A 20,867-nucleotide genomic window follows, 5' to 3' on the forward strand; every position below is an offset into this window, starting at 1 on the left:
AAATATAAATGCATAAAAATTTTCAAAATTAAAAAAAAGTCGTCCAGGCTACATCTCAAGACGAAACGAGCTAAGACCGGCCGAAAAATAGAGAACAAAAATAATTTCCTTCTTATCCGTTCGAACCCGACCCGAGTTAGAAAATTCAAAAAATAAATGCAAAAAAATTTTAAAAATTAAAAAACATCATCCAGGCTTCATTTCAAGACGAAACAGGTCAGAACAGGACTAAAAATAGAGAATAAAAAAAATTTCATCCCTATCCGTTTGAACCCGACCCGAGTTAGAAAATTCAAATATAAATGCATAAAAATTTTCAAAATTAAAAAAAAGTCGTCCAGGCTACATTTCAAGACGAAACGAGCTAAGACCGGCCGAAAAATAGAGAACAAAAATAATTTCCTTCTTATCCGTTCGAACCCGACCCGAGTTAGAAAATTCAAAAATAAATGCAGAAAAATTTTAAAAATTAAAAAACATCATCCAGGCTTCATTTCAAGACGAAACGGGTCAGGACCGGCCGAAAAATAGAGAATTAAATAAATTTCCTCCCCATCCGTTTGAACCTGACCCGAGATAGAAAATTCAATTGTAAATGTAAAAAATCTTTAAAAATTAAAAAACCTCATCCAGGCTTCATTTAAAGATGAAACGGGCTAAGACAGGCCGAAAAATAGAGAAGAAAAATAATTTCCTTCTATCCGTACGAACCCGACCCGAGTTAGAAAATTCAAAAATAAATGCAGAAAAATTTTAAAAATTAAAAGACATCATCCAGGCTTCATTTTAAGACGAAACGGGTCAGGACAGGCCGAAAAATAGAGAATAAAAAAAAATTTATCCCTATCCGTTTGAACCCGACCCGAGTTAGAAAATTCAAATATAAATGCATAAAAATTTTCAAAATTAAAAAAAAGTCATCCAGGCTACATTTCAAGACGAAACGAGCTAACACCGGCCGAAAAATAGAGAACAAAAATAATTTCCTTCTTATCCGTTCGAACCCGACCCGAGTTAGAAAATTCAAAAATAAATGCAGAAAAATTTTAAAAATTAAAAAACATCATCCAGGCTTCATTTCAAGACGAAACAGGTCAGAACAGGACTAAAAATAGAGAATAAAAAAAATTTCATCCCTATCCGTTTGAACCCGACCTGAGTTAGAAAATTCAAATATAAATGCATAAAAATTTTAAAAATTAAAAAAAAGTCGTCCAGGCTACATTTCAAGACGAAACGAGCTAAGACCGGCCGAAAAATAGAGAACAAAAATAATTTCCTTCTTATCCGTTCGAACCCGACCCGAGTTAGAAAATTCAAAAATAAATGCAGAAAAATTTTAAAAATTAAAAAACATCATCCAGGCTTCATTTCAAGACGAAACGGGTCAGGACAGGCCGAAAAATAGAGAATAAAATAAATTTCCTCCCCATCCGTTTGAACCTGACCCGAGATAGAAAATTCAATTGTAAATGTAAAAAATCTTTAAAAATTAAAAAACCTCATCCAGGCTTCATTTAAAGATGAAACGGGCTAAGACAGGCCGAAAAATAGAGAAGAAAAATAATTTCCTTCTTATCCGTTCGAACCCGACCCGAGTTAGAAAATTCAAAAATAAATGCAGAAAAATTTTAAAAATTAAAAAACATTATCCAGGCATCATTTCGAGACGAAACGGGTCAGGCCAGGCCGAAAAATAGAGAATAAAAAAAATTTCCTCCCAGTCCGTTCGAACCCGACCCGAGATAGAAAATTCAAATATAAATGCAAAAACATTTTAAAAATTAAAAAACCTCATCCAGGCTTCATTTCAAGACGAAACGGGCTAGGACAGGCCGAAAAATAGAGAACAAAAATTATTTCCTTCTATCCGTACGAACCCGACCCGAGTTAGAAAATTCAAAAATAAATGCAGAAAAATTTTAAAAATTAAAAGACATCATCCAGGCTTCATTTTAAGACGAAACGGGTCAGGACAGGCCGAAAAATAGAGAATAAAAAAAATTTCATCCATATCCGTTTGAACCCGACCCGAGTTAAAAAATTCAAATATAAATGCATAAAAATTTTCAAAATTAAAAAAAAGTCGTCCAGGCTACATTTCAAGACGAAACGAGCTAAGACCGTCCGAAAAATAGAGAACAAAAATAATTTCCTTCTTATCCGTTCGAACCCGCCCCGAGTTAGAAAATTCAAAAAATAAATGCAGAAAAATTTTAAAAATTAAAAAACATCATCCAGGCTTCATTTCAAGACGAAACAGGTCAGAACAGGACTAAAAATAGAGAATAAAAAAAATTTCATCCCTATCCGTTTGAACCCGACCTGAGTTAGAAAATTCAAATATAAATGCATAAAAATTTTAAAAATTAAAAAAAAGTCGTCCAGGCTACATTTCAAGACGAAACGAGCTAAGACCAGCCGAAAAATAGAGAACAAAAATAATTTCCTTCTTATCCGTTCGAACCCGACCCGAGTTAGAAAATTCAAAAATAAATGCAGAAAAATTTTAAAAATTAAAAAACATCATCCAGGCTTCATTTCAAGACGAAACGGGTCAGGACAGGCCGAAAAATAGAGAATAAAATAAATTTCCTCCCCATCCGTTTGAACCTGACCCGAGATAGAAAATTCAATTGTAAATGTAAAAAATCTTTAAAAATTAAAAAACCTCATCCAGGCTTCATTTAAAGATGAAACGGGCTAAGACAGGCCGAAAAATAGAGAAGAAAAATAATTTCCTTCTTATCCGTTCGAACCCGACCCAAGTTAGAAAATTCAAAAATAAATGCAGAAAAATTTTAAAAATTAAAAAACATTATCCAGGCTTCATTTCGAGACGAAACGGGTCAGGACAGGCCGAAAAATAGAGAATAAAAAAAATTTCCTCCCTATATCTGTTTGAACCCGACCCGAGATAGAAAATTCAAATATAAATGCAAAAAAATTTTAAAAATAAAAAAACGTCGTCCAGGCTTCATTTCAAGACGAAAGGGGTGAAGTCAAGCCGAAAAATAGAGAAGAAAAAAAATTTTCTTCCTATCCGTTCGAACCCGACCCGAGTTAGAAAATTCAAAAATAAATGAAAAAAAAATTTAAAAAATTAAAAGACATCATCCAGGCTTCATTTCAAGACGAAACAGGTCGGGACAGGCCGAAAAATAGAGAATAAAAAAAATTTCCTCCCAGTCCGTTCGAACCCGACCCGAGTTAGAAAATTCAAATATAAATGCAAAAAAATTTTAAAAATTAAAAAACAACATCCAGGCTTCATTTAAAGATGAAACGGGCTAAGACAGGCCGAAAAATAGAGAAGAAAAATAATTTCCTTCTTATCCGTTCGAACCCGACCCGAGTTAGAAAATTCAAAAATAAATGCAGAAAAATTTTAAAAATTAAAAAACATTATCCAGGCATCATTTCGAGACGAAACGGGTCAGGCCAGGCCGAAAAATAGAGAATAAAAAAAATTTCCTCCCAGTCCGTTCGAACCCGACCCGAGATAGAAAATTCAAATATAAATGCAAAATCATTTTAAAAATTAAAAAACATCGTCCAGGCTTCTTATCAAGACGAAACGGGCTAGGACAGGCCGAAAAATAGAGAACAAAAATTATTTCCTTCTATCCGTACGAACCCGACCCGAGTTAGAAAATTCAAAAATAAATGCAGAAAAATTTTAAAAATTAAAAGACATCATCCAGGCTTCATTTTAAGACGAAAAGGGTCAGGACAGGCCGAAAAATAGAGAATAAAAAAAATTTCATCCCTATCCGTTTGAACCCGACCCGAGTTAGAAAATTCAAATATAAATGCATAAAAATTTTCAAAATTAAAAAAAAGTCGTTCAGGCTACATTTCAATACGAAACGAGCTAAGACCGGCCGAAAAATAGAGAACAAAAATAATTTCCTTCTTATCCGTTCGAACCCGCCCCGAGTTAGAAAATTCAAAAAATAAATGCAGAAAAATTTTAAAAATTAAAAAACATCATCCAGGCTTCATTTCAAGACGAAACAGGTCAGAACAGGACTAAAAATAGAGAATAAAAAAAATTTCATCCCTATCCGTTTGATCCCGACCCGAGTTAGAAAATTCAAATATAAATGCATAAAAATTTTAAAAATTAAAAAAAAGTCGTCCAGGCTACATTTCAAGACGAAACGAGCTAAGACCGTCCGAAAAATAGAGAACAAAAATAATTTCCTTCTTATCCGTTCGAACCCGACCCGAGTTAGAAAATTCAAAAATAAATGCAGAAAAATTTTAAAAATTAAAAAACATCATCCAGGCTTCATTTCAAGACGAAACGGGTCAGGACAGGCCGAAAAATAGAGAATAAAATAAATTTCCTCCCCATCCGTTTGAACCTGACCCGAGATAGAAAATTCAATTGTAAATGTAAAAAATCTTTAAAAATTAAAAAACCTCATCCAGGCTTCATTTAAAGATGAAACGGGCTAAGACAGGCCGAAAAATAGAGAAGAAAAATAATTTCCTTCTATCCGTACGAACCCGACCCGAGTTAGAAAATTCAAAAATAAGTGCAGAAAAATTTTAAAAATTAAAAGACATCATCCAGGCTTCATTTTAAGACGAAACGGGTCAGGACAGGCCGAAAAATAGAGAATAAAAAAAATTTTATCCCTATCCGTTTGAACCCGACCCGAGTTAGAAAATTCAAATATAAATGCATAAAAATTTTCAAAATTAAAAAAAAGTCGTCCAGGCTACATTTCAAGACGAAACGAGCTAAGACCGGCCGAAAAATAGAGAACAAAAATAATTTCCTTCTTATCCGTTCGAACCCGACCCGAGTTAGAAAATTCAAAAATAAATGCTGAAAAATTTTAAAAATTAAAAAACATCATCCAGGCTTCATTTCAAGACGAAACGGGTCAGGACAGGCCGAAAAATAGAGAATAAAATAAATTTCCTCCCCATCCGTTTGAACCTGACCCGAGATAGAAAATTCAATTGTAAATGTAAAAAATCTTTAAAAATTAAAAAACCTCATCCAGGCTTCATTTAAAGATGAAACGGGCTAAGACAGGCCGAAAAATAGAGAAGAAAAATAATTTCCTTCTTATCCGTTCGAACCCGACCCGAGTTAGAAAATTCAAAAATAAATGCAGAAAAATTTTAAAAATTAAAAAACATTATCCAGGCTTCATTTCGAGACGAAACGGGTCAGGACAGGCCGAAAAATAGAGAATAAAAAAAATTTCCTCCCTATATCTGTTTGAACCCGATCCGAGATAGAAAATTCAAATATAAATGCAAAAAAATTTTAAAAATAAAAAAACGTCGTCCAGGCTTCATTTCAAGACGAAAGGGGTGAAGTCAAGCCGAAAAATAGAGAAGAAAAAAAATTTTCTTCCTATCCGTTCGAACCCGACCCGAGTTAGAAAATTCAAAAATAAATGAAAAAAAAATTTAAAAAATTAAAAGACATCATCCAGGCTTCATTTCAAAACGAAACAGGTCGGGACAGGCCGAAAAATAGAGAATAAAAAAAATTTCCTCCCAGTCCGTTCGAACCCGACCCGAGTTAGAAAATTCAAATATAAATGCAAAAAAATTTTAAAAATTAAAAAACAACATCCAGGCTTCATTTAAAGATGAAACGGGCTAAGACAGGCCGAAAAATAGAGAAGAAAAATAATTTCCTTCTTATCCGTTCGAACCCGACCCGAGTTAGAAAATTAAAAAATAAATGCAGAAAAATTTTAAAAATTAAAAAACATTATCCAGGCATCATTTCGAGACGAAACGGGTCAGGCCAGGCCGAAAAATAGAGAATAAAAAAAATTTCCTCCCAGTCCGTTCGAACCCGACCCGAGATAGAAAATTCAAATATAAAAGCAAAAACATTTTAAAAATTAAAAAACATCGTCCAGGCTTCATTTCAAGACGAAACGGGCTAGGACAGGCCGAAAAATAGAGAACAAAAATTATTTCCTTCTATCCGTACGAACCCGACCCGAGTTAGAAAATTCAAAAATAAATGCAGAAAAATTTTAAAAATTAAAAAACATCATCCAGGCTTCATTTTAAGACGAAACGGGTCAGGACAGGCCGAAAAATAGAGAATAAAAAAAATTTCATCCCTATCCGTTTGAACCCGACCCGAGTTAGAAAATTCAAATATAAATGCATAAAAATTTTCAAAATTAAAAAAAAGTCGTCCAGGCTACATTTCAAGATGAAACGAGCTAAGACCGGCCGAAAAATAGAGAACAAAAATAATTTCCTTCTTATCCGTTCGAACCCGCCCCGAGTTAGAAAATTCAAAAAATAAATGCAGAAAAATTTTAAAAATTAAAAAACATCATCCAGGCTTCATTTCAAGACGAAACAGGTCAGAACAGGACTAAAAATAGAGAATAAAAAAAATTTCATCCCTATCCGTTTGAACCCGACCCGAGTTAGAAAATTCAAATATAAATGCATAAAAATTTTAAAAATTAAAAAAAAGTCGTCCAGGCTACATTTCAAGACGAAACGAGCTAAGACCGGCCGAAAAATAGAGAACAAAAATAATTTCCTTCTTATCCGTTCGAACCCGACCCGAGTTAGAAAATTCAAAAATAAATGCAGAAAAATTTTAAAAATTAAAAAACATCATCCAGGCTTCATTTCAAGACGAAACGGGTCAGGACAGGCCGAAAAATAGAGAATAAAATAAATTTCCTCCCCATCCGTTTGAACCTGACCCGAGATAGAAAATTCAATTGTAAATGTAAAAAATCTTTAAAAATTAAAAAACCTCATCCAGGCTTCATTTAAAGATGAAACGGGCTAAGACAGGCCGAAAAATAGAGAAGAAAAATAATTTCCTTCTATCCGTACGAACCCGACCCGAGTTAGAAAATTCAAAAATAAATGCAGAAAAATTTTAAAAATTAAAAGACATCATCCAGGCTTCATTTTAAGACGAAACGGGTCAGGACAGGCCGAAAAATAGAGAATAAAAAAAATTTTATCCCTATCCGTTTGAACCCGACCCGAGTTAGAAAATTCAAATATAAATGCATAAAAATTTTCAAAATTAAAAAAAAGTCGTCCAGGCTACATTTCAAGACGAAACGAGCTAAGACCGGCCGAAAAATAGAGAACAAAAATAATTTCCTTCTTATCCGTTCGAACCCGACCCGAGTTAGAAAATTCAAAAATAAATGCAGAAAAATTTTAAAAATTAAAAAACATTATCCAGGCTTCATTTCAAGACGAAACGGGTCAGGACAGGCCGAAAAATAGAGAATAAAATAAATTTCCTCCCCATCCGTTTGAACCTGACCCGAGATAGAAAATTCAATTGTAAATGTAAAAAATCTTTAAAAATTAAAAAACCTCATCCAGGCTTCATTTAAAGATGAAACGGGCTAAGACAGGCCGAAAAATAGAGAAGAAAAATAATTTCCTTCTTATCCGTTCGAACCCGACCCGAGTTAGAAAATTCAAAAATAAATGCAGAAAAATTTTAAAAATTAAAAAACATTATCCAAGCTTCATTTCGAGACGAAACGGGTCAGGACAGGCCGAAAAATAGAGAATAAAAAAAATTTCCTCCCTATATCTGTTTGAACCCGATCCGAGATAGAAAATTCAAATATAAATGCAAAAAAATTTTAAAAATAAAAAAACGTCGTCCAGGCTTCATTTCAAGACGAAAGGGGTGAAGTCAAGCCGAAAAATAGAGAAGAAAAAAAATTTTCTTCCTATCCGTTCGAACTCGACCCGAGTTAGAAAATTCAAAAATAAATGAAAAAAAAATTTAAAAAATTAAAAGACATCATCCAGGCTTCATTTCAAGACGAAACAGGTCGGGACAGGCCGAAAAATAGAGAATAAAAAAAATTTCCTCCCAGTCCGTTCGAACCCGACCCGAGTTAGAAAATTCAAATATAAATGCAAAAAAATTTTAAAAATTAAAAAACAACATCCAGGCTTCATTTAAAGATGAAACGGGCTAAGACAGGCCGAAAAATAGAGAAGAAAAATAATTTCCTTCTTATCCGTTCGAACCCGACCCGAGTTAGAAAATTCAAAAATAAATGCAGAAAAATTTTAAAAATTAAAAAACATTATCCAGGCATCATTTCGAGACGAAACGGGTCAGGCCAGGCCGAAAAATAGAGAATAAAAAAAATTTCCTCCCAGTCCGTTCGAACCCGACCCGAGATAGAAAATTCAAATATAAATGCAAAAACATTTTAAAAATTAAAAAACATCGTCCAGGCTTCATTTCAAGACGAAACGGGCTAGGACAGGCCGAAAAATAGAGAACAAAAATTATTTCCTTCTATCCGTACGAACCCGACCCGAGTTAGAAAATTCAAAAATAAATGCAGAAAAATTTTAAAAATTAAAAGACATCATCCAGGCTTCATTTTAAGACGAAACGGGTCAGGACAGGCCGAAAAATAGAGAATAAAAAAAATTTCATCCCTATCCGTTTGAACCCGACCCGAGTTAGAAAATTCAAATATAAATGCATAAAAATTTTCAAAATTAAAAAAAAGTCGTCCAGGCTACATTTCAAGACGAAACGAGCTAAGACCGGCCGAAAAATAGAGAACAAAAATAATTTCCTTCTTATCCGTTCGAACCCGCCCCGAGTTAGAAAATTCAAAAAATAAATGCAGAAAAATTTTAAAAATTAAAAAACATCATCCAGGCTTCATTTCAAGACGAAACAGGTCAGAACAGGACTAAAAATAGAGAATAAAAAAAATTTCATCCCTATCCGTTTGAACCCGACCTGAGTTAGAAAATTCAAATATAAATGCATAAAAATTTTAAAAATTAAAAAAAAGTCGGCCAGGCTACATTTCAAGACGAAACGAGCTAAGACCGGCCGAAAAATAGAGAACAAAAATAATTTCCTTCTTATCCGTTCGACCCCGACCCGAGTTAGAAAATTCAAAAATAAATGCAGAAAAATTTTAAAAATTAAAAAACATTATCCAGGCTTCATTTCAAGACGAAACGGGTCAGGACAGGCCGAAAAATAGAGAATAAAATAAATTTCCTCCCCATCCGTTTGAACCTGACCCGAGATAGAAAATTCAATTGTAAATGTAAAAAATCTTTAAAAATTAAAAAACCTCATCCAGGCTTCATTTAAAGATGAAACGGGCTAAGACAGGCCGAAAAATAGAGAAGAAAAATAATTTCCTTCTTATCCGTTCGAACCCGACCCGAGTTAGAAAATTCAAAAATAAATGCAGAAAAATTTTAAAAATTAAAAAACATTATCCAAGCTTCATTTCGAGACGAAACGGGTCAGGACAGGCCGAAAAATAGAGAATAAAAAAAATTTCCTCCCTATATCTGTTTGAACCCGATCCGAGATAGAAAATTCAAATATAAATGCAAAAAAATTTTAAAAATAAAAAAACGTCGTCCAGGCTTCATTTCAAGACGAAAGGGGTGAAGTCAAGCCGAAAAATAGAGAAGAAAAAAAATTTTCTTCCTATCCGTTCGAACTCGACCCGAGTTAGAAAATTCAAAAATAAATGAAAAAAAAATTTAAAAAATTAAAAGACATCATCCAGGCTTCATTTCAAGACGAAACAGGTCGGGACAGGCCGAAAAATAGAGAATAAAAAAAATTTCCTCCCAGTCCGTTCGAACCCGACCCGAGTTAGAAAATTCAAATATAAATGCAAAAAAATTTTAAAAATTAAAAAACAACATCCAGGCTTCATTTAAAGATGAAACGGGCTAAGACAGGCCGAAAAATAGAGAAGAAAAATAATTTCCTTCTTATCCGTTCGAACCCGACCCGAGTTAGAAAATTCAAAAATAAATGCAGAAAAATTTTAAAAATTAAAAAACATTATCCAGGCATCATTTCGAGACGAAACGGGTCAGGCCAGGCCGAAAAATAGAGAATAAAAAAAATTTCCTCCCAGTCCGTTCGAACCCGACCCGAGATAGAAAATTCAAATATAAATGCAAAAACATTTTAAAAATTAAAAAACATCGTCCAGGCTTCATTTCAAGACGAAACGGGCTAGGACAGGCCGAAAAATAGAGAACAAAAATTATTTCCTTCTATCCGTACGAACCCGACCCGAGTTAGAAAATTCAAAAATAAATGCAGAAAAATTTTAAAAATTAAAAGACATCATCCAGGCTTCATTTTAAGACGAAACGGGTCAGGACAGGCCGAAAAATAGAGAATAAAAAAAATTTCATCCATATCCGTTTGAACCCGACCCGAGTTAAAAAATTCAAATATAAATGCATAAAAATTTTCAAAATTAAAAAAAAGTCGTCCAGGCTACATTTCAAGACGAAACGAGCTAAGACCGTCCGAAAAATAGAGAACAAAAATAATTTCCTTCTTATCCGTTCGAACCCGCCCCGAGTTAGAAAATTCAAAAAATAAATGCAGAAAAATTTTAAAAATTAAAAAACATCATCCAGGCTTCATTTCAAGACGAAACAGGTCAGAACAGGACTAAAAATAGAGAATAAAAAAAATTTCATCCCTATCCGTTTGAACCCGACCTGAGTTAGAAAATTCAAATATAAATGCATAAAAATTTTAAAAATTAAAAAAAAGTCGTCCAGGCTACATTTCAAGACGAAACGAGCTAAGACCAGCCGAAAAATAGAGAACAAAAATAATTTCCTTCTTATCCGTTCGAACCCGACCCGAGTTAGAAAATTCAAAAATAAATGCAGAAAAATTTTAAAAATTAAAAAACATCATCCAGGCTTCATTTCAAGACGAAACGGGTCAGGACAGGCCGAAAAATAGAGAATAAAATAAATTTCCTCCCCATCCGTTTGAACCTGACCCGAGATAGAAAATTCAATTGTAAATGTAAAAAATCTTTAAAAATTAAAAAACCTCATCCAGGCTTCATTTAAAGATGAAACGGGCTAAGACAGGCCGAAAAATAGAGAAGAAAAATAATTTCCTTCTTATCCGTTCGAACCCGACCCAAGTTAGAAAATTCAAAAATAAATGCAGAAAAATTTTAAAAATTAAAAAACATTATCCAGGCTTCATTTCGAGACGAAACGGGTCAGGACAGGCCGAAAAATAGAGAATAAAAAAAATTTCCTCCCTATATCTGTTTGAACCCGACCCGAGATAGAAAATTCAAATATAAATGTAAAAAAATTTTAAAAATAAAAAAACGTCGTCCAGGCTTCATTTCAAGACGAAAGGGGTGAAGTCAAGCCGAAAAATAGAGAAGAAAAAAAATTTTCTTCCTATCCGTTCGAACCCGACCCGAGTTAGAAAATTCAAAAATAAATGAAAAAAAAATTTAAAAAATTAAAAGACATCATCCAGGCTTCATTTCAAGACGAAACAGGTCGGGACAGGCCGAAAAATAGAGAATAAAAAAAATTTCCTCCCAGTCCGTTCGAACCCGACCCGAGTTAGAAAATTCAAATATAAATGCAAAAAAATTTTAAAAATTAAAAAACAACATCCAGGCTTCATTTAAAGATGAAACGGGCTAAGACAGGCCGAAAAATAGAGAAGAAAAATAATTTCCTTCTTATCCGTTCGAACCCGACCCGAGTTAGAAAATTCAAAAATAAATGCAGAAAAATTTTAAAAATTAAAAAACATTATCCAGGCATCATTTCGAGACGAAACGGGTCAGGCCAGGCCGAAAAATAGAGAATAAAAAAAATTTCCTCCCAGTCCGTTCGAACCCGACCCGAGATAGAAAATTCAAATATAAATGCAAAATCATTTTAAAAATTAAAAAACATCGTCCAGGCTTCTTATCAAGACGAAACGGGCTAGGACAGGCCGAAAAATAGAGAACAAAAATTATTTCCTTCTATCCGTACGAACCCGACCCGAGTTAGAAAATTCAAAAATAAATGCAGAAAAATTTTAAAAATTAAAAGACATCATCCAGGCTTCATTTTAAGACGAAAAGGGTCAGGACAGGCCGAAAAATAGAGAATAAAAAAAATTTCATCCCTATCCGTTTGAACCCGACCCGAGTTAGAAAATTCAAATATAAATGCATAAAAATTTTCAAAATTAAAAAAAAGTCGTTCAGGCTACATTTCAATACGAAACGAGCTAAGACCGGCCGAAAAATAGAGAACAAAAATAATTTCCTTCTTATCCGTTCGAACCCGCCCCGAGTTAGAAAATTCAAAAAATAAATGCAGAAAAATTTTAAAAATTAAAAAACATCATCCAGGCTTCATTTCAAGACGAAACAGGTCAGAACAGGACTAAAAATAGAGAATAAAAAAAATTTCATCCCTATCCGTTTGATCCCGACCCGAGTTAGAAAATTCAAATATAAATGCATAAAAATTTTAAAAATTAAAAAAAAGTCGTCCAGGCTACATTTCAAGACGAAACGAGCTAAGACCGTCCGAAAAATAGAGAACAAAAATAATTTCCTTCTTATCCGTTCGAACCCGACCCGAGTTAGAAAATTCAAAAATAAATGCAGAAAAATTTTAAAAATTAAAAAACATCATCCAGGCTTCATTTCAAGACGAAACGGGTCAGGACAGGCCGAAAAATAGAGAATAAAATAAATTTCCTCCCCATCCGTTTGAACCTGACCCGAGATAGAAAATTCAATTGTAAATGTAAAAAATCTTTAAAAATTAAAAAACCTCATCCAGGCTTCATTTAAAGATGAAACGGGCTAAGACAGGCCGAAAAATAGAGAAGAAAAATAATTTCCTTCTATCCGTACGAACCCGACCCGAGTTAGAAAATTCAAAAATAAGTGCAGAAAAATTTTAAAAATTAAAAGACATCATCCAGGCTTCATTTTAAGACGAAACGGGTCAGGACAGGCCGAAAAATAGAGAATAAAAAAAATTTTATCCCTATCCGTTTGAACCCGACCCGAGTTAGAAAATTCAAATATAAATGCATAAAAATTTTCAAAATTAAAAAAAAGTCGTCCAGGCTACATTTCAAGACGAAACGAGCTAAGACCGGCCGAAAAATAGAGAACAAAAATAATTTCCTTCTTATCCGTTCGAACCCGACCCGAGTTAGAAAATTCAAAAATAAATGCTGAAAAATTTTAAAAATTAAAAAACATCATCCAGGCTTCATTTCAAGACGAAACGGGTCAGGACAGGCCGAAAAATAGAGAATAAAATAAATTTCCTCCCCATCCGTTTGAACCTGACCCGAGATAGAAAATTCAATTGTAAATGTAAAAAATCTTTAAAAATTAAAAAACCTCATCCAGGCTTCATTTAAAGATGAAACGGGCTAAGACAGGCCGAAAAATAGAGAAGAAAAATAATTTCCTTCTTATCCGTTCGAACCCGACCCGAGTTAGAAAATTCAAAAATAAATGCAGAAAAATTTTAAAAATTAAAAAACATTATCCAGGCTTCATTTCGAGACGAAACGGGTCAGGACAGGCCGAAAAATAGAGAATAAAAAAAATTTCCTCCCTATATCTGTTTGAACCCGATCCGAGATAGAAAATTCAAATATAAATGCAAAAAAATTTTAAAAATAAAAAAACGTCGTCCAGGCTTCATTTCAAGACGAAAGGGGTGAAGTCAAGCCGAAAAATAGAGAAGAAAAAAAATTTTCTTCCTATCCGTTCGAACCCGACCCGAGTTAGAAAATTCAAAAATAAATGAAAAAAAAATTTAAAAAATTAAAAGACATCATCCAGGCTTCATTTCAAAACGAAACAGGTCGGGACAGGCCGAAAAATAGAGAATAAAAAAAATTTCCTCCCAGTCCGTTCGAACCCGACCCGAGTTAGAAAATTCAAATATAAATGCAAAAAAATTTTAAAAATTAAAAAACAACATCCAGGCTTCATTTAAAGATGAAACGGGCTAAGACAGGCCGAAAAATAGAGAAGAAAAATAATTTCCTTCTTATCCGTTCGAACCCGACCCGAGTTAGAAAATTAAAAAATAAATGCAGAAAAATTTTAAAAATTAAAAAACATTATCCAGGCATCATTTCGAGACGAAACGGGTCAGGCCAGGCCGAAAAATAGAGAATAAAAAAAATTTCCTCCCAGTCCGTTCGAACCCGACCCGAGATAGAAAATTCAAATATAAAAGCAAAAACATTTTAAAAATTAAAAAACATCGTCCAGGCTTCATTTCAAGACGAAACGGGCTAGGACAGGCCGAAAAATAGAGAACAAAAATTATTTCCTTCTATCCGTACGAACCCGACCCGAGTTAGAAAATTCAAAAATAAATGCAGAAAAATTTTAAAAATTAAAAGACATCATCCAGGCTTCATTTTAAGACGAAACGGGTCAGGACAGGCCGAAAAATAGAGAATAAAAAAAATTTCATCCCTATCCGTTTGAACCCGACCCGAGTTAGAAAATTCAAATATAAATGCATAAAAATTTTCAAAATTAAAAAAAAGTCGTCCAGGCTACATTTCAAGATGAAACGAGCTAAGACCGGCCGAAAAATAGAGAACAAAAATAATTTCCTTCTTATCCGTTCGAACCCGCCCCGAGTTAGAAAATTCAAAAAATAAATGCAGAAAAATTTTAAAAATTAAAAAACATCATCCAGGCTTCATTTCAAGACGAAACAGGTCAGAACAGGACTAAAAATAGAGAATAAAAAAAATTTCATCCCTATCCGTTTGAACCCGACCCGAGTTAGAAAATTCAAATATAAATGCATAAAAATTTTAAAAATTAAAAAAAAGTCGTCCAGGCTACATTTTCAAGACGAAACGAGCTAAGACCGGCCGAAAAATAGAGAACAAAAATAATTTCCTTCTTATCCGTTCGAACCCGACCCGAGTTAGAAAATTCAAAAATAAATGCAGAAAAATTTTAAAAATTAAAAAACATCATCCAGGCTTCATTTCAAGACGAAACGGGTCAGGACAGGCCGAAAAATAGAGAATAAAATAAATTTCCTCCCCATCCGTTTGAACCTGACCCGAGATAGAAAATTCAATTGTAAATGTAAAAAATCTTTAAAAATTAAAAAACCTCATCCAGGCTTCATTTAAAGATGAAACGGGCTAAGACAGGCCGAAAAATAGAGAAGAAAAATAATTTCCTTCTATCCGTACGAACCCGACCCGAGTTAGAAAATTCAAAAATAAATGCAGAAAAATTTTAAAAATTAAAAGACATCATCCAGGCTTCATTTTAAGACGAAACGGGTCAGGACAGGCCGAAAAATAGAGAATAAAAAAAATTTTATCCCTATCCGTTTGAACCCGACCCGAGTTAGAAAATTCAAATATAAATGCATAAAAATTTTCAAAATTAAAAAAAAGTCGTCCAGGCTACATTTCAAGACGAAACGAGCTAAGACCGGCCGAAAAATAGAGAACAAAAATAATTTCCTTCTTATCCGTTCGAACCCGACCCGAGTTAGAAAATTCAAAAATAAATGCAGAAAAATTTTAAAAATTAAAAAACATTATCCAGGCTTCATTTCAAGACGAAACGGGTCAGGACAGGCCGAAAAATAGAGAATAAAATAAATTTCCTCCCCATCCGTTTGAACCTGACCCGAGATAGAAAATTCAATTGTAAATGTAAAAAATCTTTAAAAATTAAAAAACCTCATCCAGGCTTCATTTAAAGATGAAACGGGCTAAGACAGGCCGAAAAATAGAGAAGAAAAATAATTTCCTTCTATCCGTACGAACCCGACCCGAGTTAGAAAATTCAAAAATAAATGCAGAAAAATTTTAAAAATTAAAAGACATCATCCAGGCTTCATTTTAAGACGAAACGGGTCAGGACAGGCCGAAAAATAGAGAATAAAAAAAATTTCATCCCTATCCGTTTGAACCCGACCCGAGTTAGAAAATTCAAATATAAATGCATAAAAATTTTCAAAATTAAAAAAAAGTCGTCCAGGCTACATTTCAAGATGAAACGAGCTAAGACCGGCCGAAAAATAGAGAACAAAAATAATTTCCTTCTTATCCGTTCGAACCCGCCCCGAGTTAGAAAATTCAAAAAATAAATGCAGAAAAATTTTAAAAATTAAAAAACATCATCCAGGCTTCATTTCAAGACGAAACAGGTCAGAACAGGACTAAAAATAGAGAATAAAAAAAATTTCATCCCTATCCGTTTGAACCCGACCCGAGTTAGAAAATTCAAATATAAATGCATAAAAATTTTAAAAATTAAAAAAAAGTCGTCCAGGCTACATTTTCAAGACGAAACGAGCTAAGACCGGCCGAAAAATAGAGAACAAAAATAATTTCCTTCTTATCCGTTCGAACCCGACCCGAGTTAGAAAATTCAAAAATAAATGCAGAAAAATTTTAAAAATTAAAAAACATCATCCAGGCTTCATTTCAAGACGAAACGGGTCAGGACAGGCCGAAAAATAGAGAATAAAATAAATTTCCTCCCCATCCGTTTGAACCTGACCCGAGATAGAAAATTCAATTGTAAATGTAAAAAATCTTTAAAAATTAAAAAACCTCATCCAGGCTTCATTTAAAGATGAAACGGGCTAAGACAGGCCGAAAAATAGAGAAGAAAAATAATTTCCTTCTATCCGTACGAACCCGACCCGAGTTAGAAAATTCAAAAATAAATGCAGAAAAATTTTAAAAATTAAAAGACATCATCCAGGCTTCATTTTAAGACGAAACGGGTCAGGACAGGCCGAAAAATAGAGAATAAAAAAAATTTTATCCCTATCCGTTTGAACCCGACCCGAGTTAGAAAATTCAAATATAAATGCATAAAAATTTTCAAAATTAAAAAAAAGTCGTCCAGGCTACATTTCAAGACGAAACGAGCTAAGACCGGCCGAAAAATAGAGAACAAAAATAATTTCCTTCTTATCCGTTCGAACCCGACCCGAGTTAGAAAATTCAAAAATAAATGCAGAAAAATTTTAAAAATTAAAAAACATTATCCAGGCTTCATTTCAAGACGAAACGGGTCAGGACAGGCCGAAAAATAGAGAATAAAATAAATTTCCTCCCCATCCGTTTGAACCTGACCCGAGATAGAAAATTCAATTGTAAATGTAAAAAATCTTTAAAAATTAAAAAACCTCATCCAGGCTTCATTTAAAGATGAAACGGGCTAAGACAGGCCGAAAAATAGAGAAGAAAAATAATTTCCTTCTTATCCGTTCGAACCCGACCCGAGTTAGAAAATTCAAAAATAAATGCAGAAAAATTTTAAAAATTAAAAAACATTATCCAGGCTTCATTTCGAGACGAAACGGGTCAGGACAGGCCGAAAAATAGAGAATAAAAAAAATTTCCTCCCTATATCTGTTTGAACCCGATCCGAGATAGAAAATTCAAATATAAATGCAAAAAAATTTTAAAAATAAAAAAACGTCGTCCAGGCTTCATTTCAAGACGAAAGGGGTGAAGTCAAGCCGAAAAATAGAGAAGAAAAAAAATTTTCTTCCTATCCGTTCGAACCCGACCCGAGTTAGAAAATTCAAAAATAAATGAAAAAAAAATTTAAAAAATTAAAAGACATCATCCAGGCTTCATTTCAAAACGAAACAGGTCGGGACAGGCCGAAAAATAGAGAATAAAAAAAATTTCCTCCCAGTCCGTTCGAACCCGACCCGAGTTAGAAAATTCAAATATAAATGCAAAAAAATTTTAAAAATTAAAAAACAACATCCAGGCTTCATTTAAAGATGAAACGGGCTAAGACAGGCCGAAAAATAGAGAAGAAAAATAATTTCCTTCTTATCCGTTCGAACCCGACCCGAGTTAGAAAATTAAAAAATAAATGCAGAAAAATTTTAAAAATTAAAAAACATTATCCAGGCATCATTTCGAGACGAAACGGGTCAGGCCAGGCCGAAAAATAGAGAATAAAAAAAATTTCCTCCCAGTCCGTTCGAACCCGACCCGAGATAGAAAATTCAAATATAAAAGCAAAAACATTTTAAAAATTAAAAAACATCGTCCAGGCTTCATTTCAAGACGAAACGGGCTAGGACAGGCCGAAAAATAGAGAACAAAAATTATTTCCTTCTATCCGTACGAACCCGACCCGAGTTAGAAAATTCAAAAATAAATGCAGAAAAATTTTAAAAATTAAAAGACATCATCCAGGCTTCATTTTAAGACGAAACGGGTCAGGACAGGCCGAAAAATAGAGAATAAAAAAAATTTCATCCCTATCCGTTTGAACCCGACCCGAGTTAGAAAATTCAAATATAAATGCATAAAAATTTTCAAAATTAAAAAAAAGTCGTCCAGGCTACATTTCAAGATGAAACGAGCTAAGACCGGCCGAAAAATAGAGAACAAAAATAATTTCCTTCTTATCCGTTCGAACCCGCCCCGAGTTAGAAAATTCAAAAAATAAATGCAGAAAAATTTTAAAAATTAAAAAACATCATCCAGGCTTCATTTCAAGACGAAACAGGTCAGAACAGGACTAAAAATAGAGAATAAAAAAAATTTCATCCCTATCCGTTTGAACCCGACCCGAGTTAGAAAATTCAAATATAAATGCATAAAAATTTTAAAAATTAAAAAAAAGTCGTCCAGGCTACATTTTCAAGACGAAACGAGCTAAGACCGGCCGAAAAATAGAGAACAAAAATAATTTCCTTCTTATCCGTTCGAACCCGACCCGAGTTAGAAAATTCAAAAATAAATGCAGAAAAATTTTAAAAATTAAAAAACATCATCCAGGCTTCATTTCAAGACGAAACGGGTCAGGACAGGCCGAAAAATAGAGAATAAAATAAATTTCCTCCCCATCCGTTTGAACCTGACCCGAGATAGAAAATTCAATTGTAAATGTAAAAAATCTTTAAAAATTAAAAAACCTCATCCAGGCTTCATTTAAAGATGAAACGGGCTAAGACAGGCCGAAAAATAGAGAAGAAAAATAATTTCCTTCTATCCGTACGAACCCGACCCGAGTTAGAAAATTCAAAAATAAATGCAGAAAAATTTTAAAAATTAAAAGACATCATCCAGGCTTCATTTTAAGACGAAACGGGTCAGGACAGGCCGAAAAATAGAGAATAAAAAAAATTTTATCCCTATCCGTTTGAACCCGACCCGAGTTAGAAAATTCAAATATAAATGCATAAAAATTTTCAAAATTAAAAAAAAGTCGTCCAGGCTACATTTCAAGACGAAACGAGCTAAGACCGGCCGAAAAATAGAGAACAAAAATAATTTCCTTCTTATCCGTTCGAACCCGACCCGAGTTAGAAAATTCAAAAATAAATGCAGAAAAATTTTAAAAATTAAAAAACATTATCCAGGCTTCATTTCAAGACGAAACGGGTCAGGACAGGCCGAAAAATAGAGAATAAAATAAATTTCCTCCCCATCCGTTTGAACCTGACCCGAGATAGAAAATTCAATTGTAAATGTAAAAAATCTTTAAAAATTAAAAAACCTCATCCAGGCTTCATTTAAAGATGAAACGGGCTAAGACAGGCCGAAAAATAGAGAAGAAAAATAATTTCCTTCTATCCGTACGAACCCGACCCGAGTTAGAAAATTCAAAAATAAATGCAGAAAAATTTTAAAAATTAAAAGACATCATCCAGGCTTCATTTTAAGACGAAACGGGTCAGGACAGGCCGAAAAATAGAGAATAAAAAAAATTTCATCCCTATCCGTTTGAACCCGACCCGAGTTAGAAAATTCAAATATAAATGCATAAAAATTTTCAAAATTAAAAAAAAGTCGTCCAGGCTACATTTCAAGATGAAACGAGCTAAGACCGGCCGAAAAATAGAGAACAAAAATAATTTCCTTCTTATCCGTTCGAACCCGCCCCGAGTTAGAAAATTCAAAAAATAAATGCAGAAAAATTTTAAAAATTAAAAAACATCATCCAGGCTTCATTTCAAGACGAAACAGGTCAGAACAGGACTAAAAATAGAGAATAAAAAAAATTTCATCCCTATCCGTTTGAACCCGACCCGAGTTAGAAAATTCAAATATAAATGCATAAAAATTTTAAAAATTAAAAAAAAGTCGTCCAGGCTACATTTTCAAGACGAAACGAGCTAAGACCGGCCGAAAAATAGAGAACAAAAATAATTTCCTTCTTATCCGTTCGAACCCGACCCGAGTTAGAAAATTCAAAAATAAATGCAGAAAAATTTTAAAAATTAAAAAACATCATCCAGGCTTCATTTCAAGACGAAACGGGTCAGGACAGGCCGAAAAATAGAGAATAAAATAAATTTCCTCCCCATCCGTTTGAACCTGACCCGAGATAGAAAATTCAATTGTAAATGTAAAAAATCTTTAAAAATTAAAAAACCTCATCCAGGCTTCATTTAAAGATGAAACGGGCTAAGACAGGCCGAAAAATAGAGAAGAAAAATAATTTCCTTCTATCCGTACGAACCCGACCCGAGTTAGAAAATTCAAAAATAAATGCAGAAAAATTTTAAAAATTAAAAGACATCATCCAGGCTTCATTTTAAGACGAAACGGGTCAGGACAGGCCGAAAAATAGAGAATAAAAAAAATTTTATCCCTATCCGTTTGAACCCGACCCGAGTTAGAAAATTCAAATATAAATGCATAAAAATTTTCAAAATTAAAAAAAAGTCGTCCAGGCTACATTTCAAGACGAAACGAGCTAAGACCGGCCGAAAAATAGAGAACAAAAATAATTTCCTTCTTATCCGTTCGAACCCGACCCGAGTTAGAAAATTCAAAAATAAATGCAGAAAAATTTTAAAAATTAAAAAACATTATCCAGGCTTCATTTCAAGACGAAACGGGTCAGGACAGGCCGAAAAATAGAGAATAAAATAAATTTCCTCCCCATCCGTTTGAACCTGACCCGAGATAGAAAATTCAATTGTAAATGTAAAAAATCTTTAAAAATTAAAAAACCTCATCCAGGCTTCATTTAAAGATGAAACGGGCTAAGACAGGCCGAAAA

The sequence above is a fragment of the Quercus robur genome, chromosome 6, assembly GCF_932294415.1.
Source record: "Quercus robur chromosome 6, dhQueRobu3.1, whole genome shotgun sequence".
Taxonomy (NCBI): domain Eukaryota; kingdom Viridiplantae; phylum Streptophyta; class Magnoliopsida; order Fagales; family Fagaceae; genus Quercus; species Quercus robur.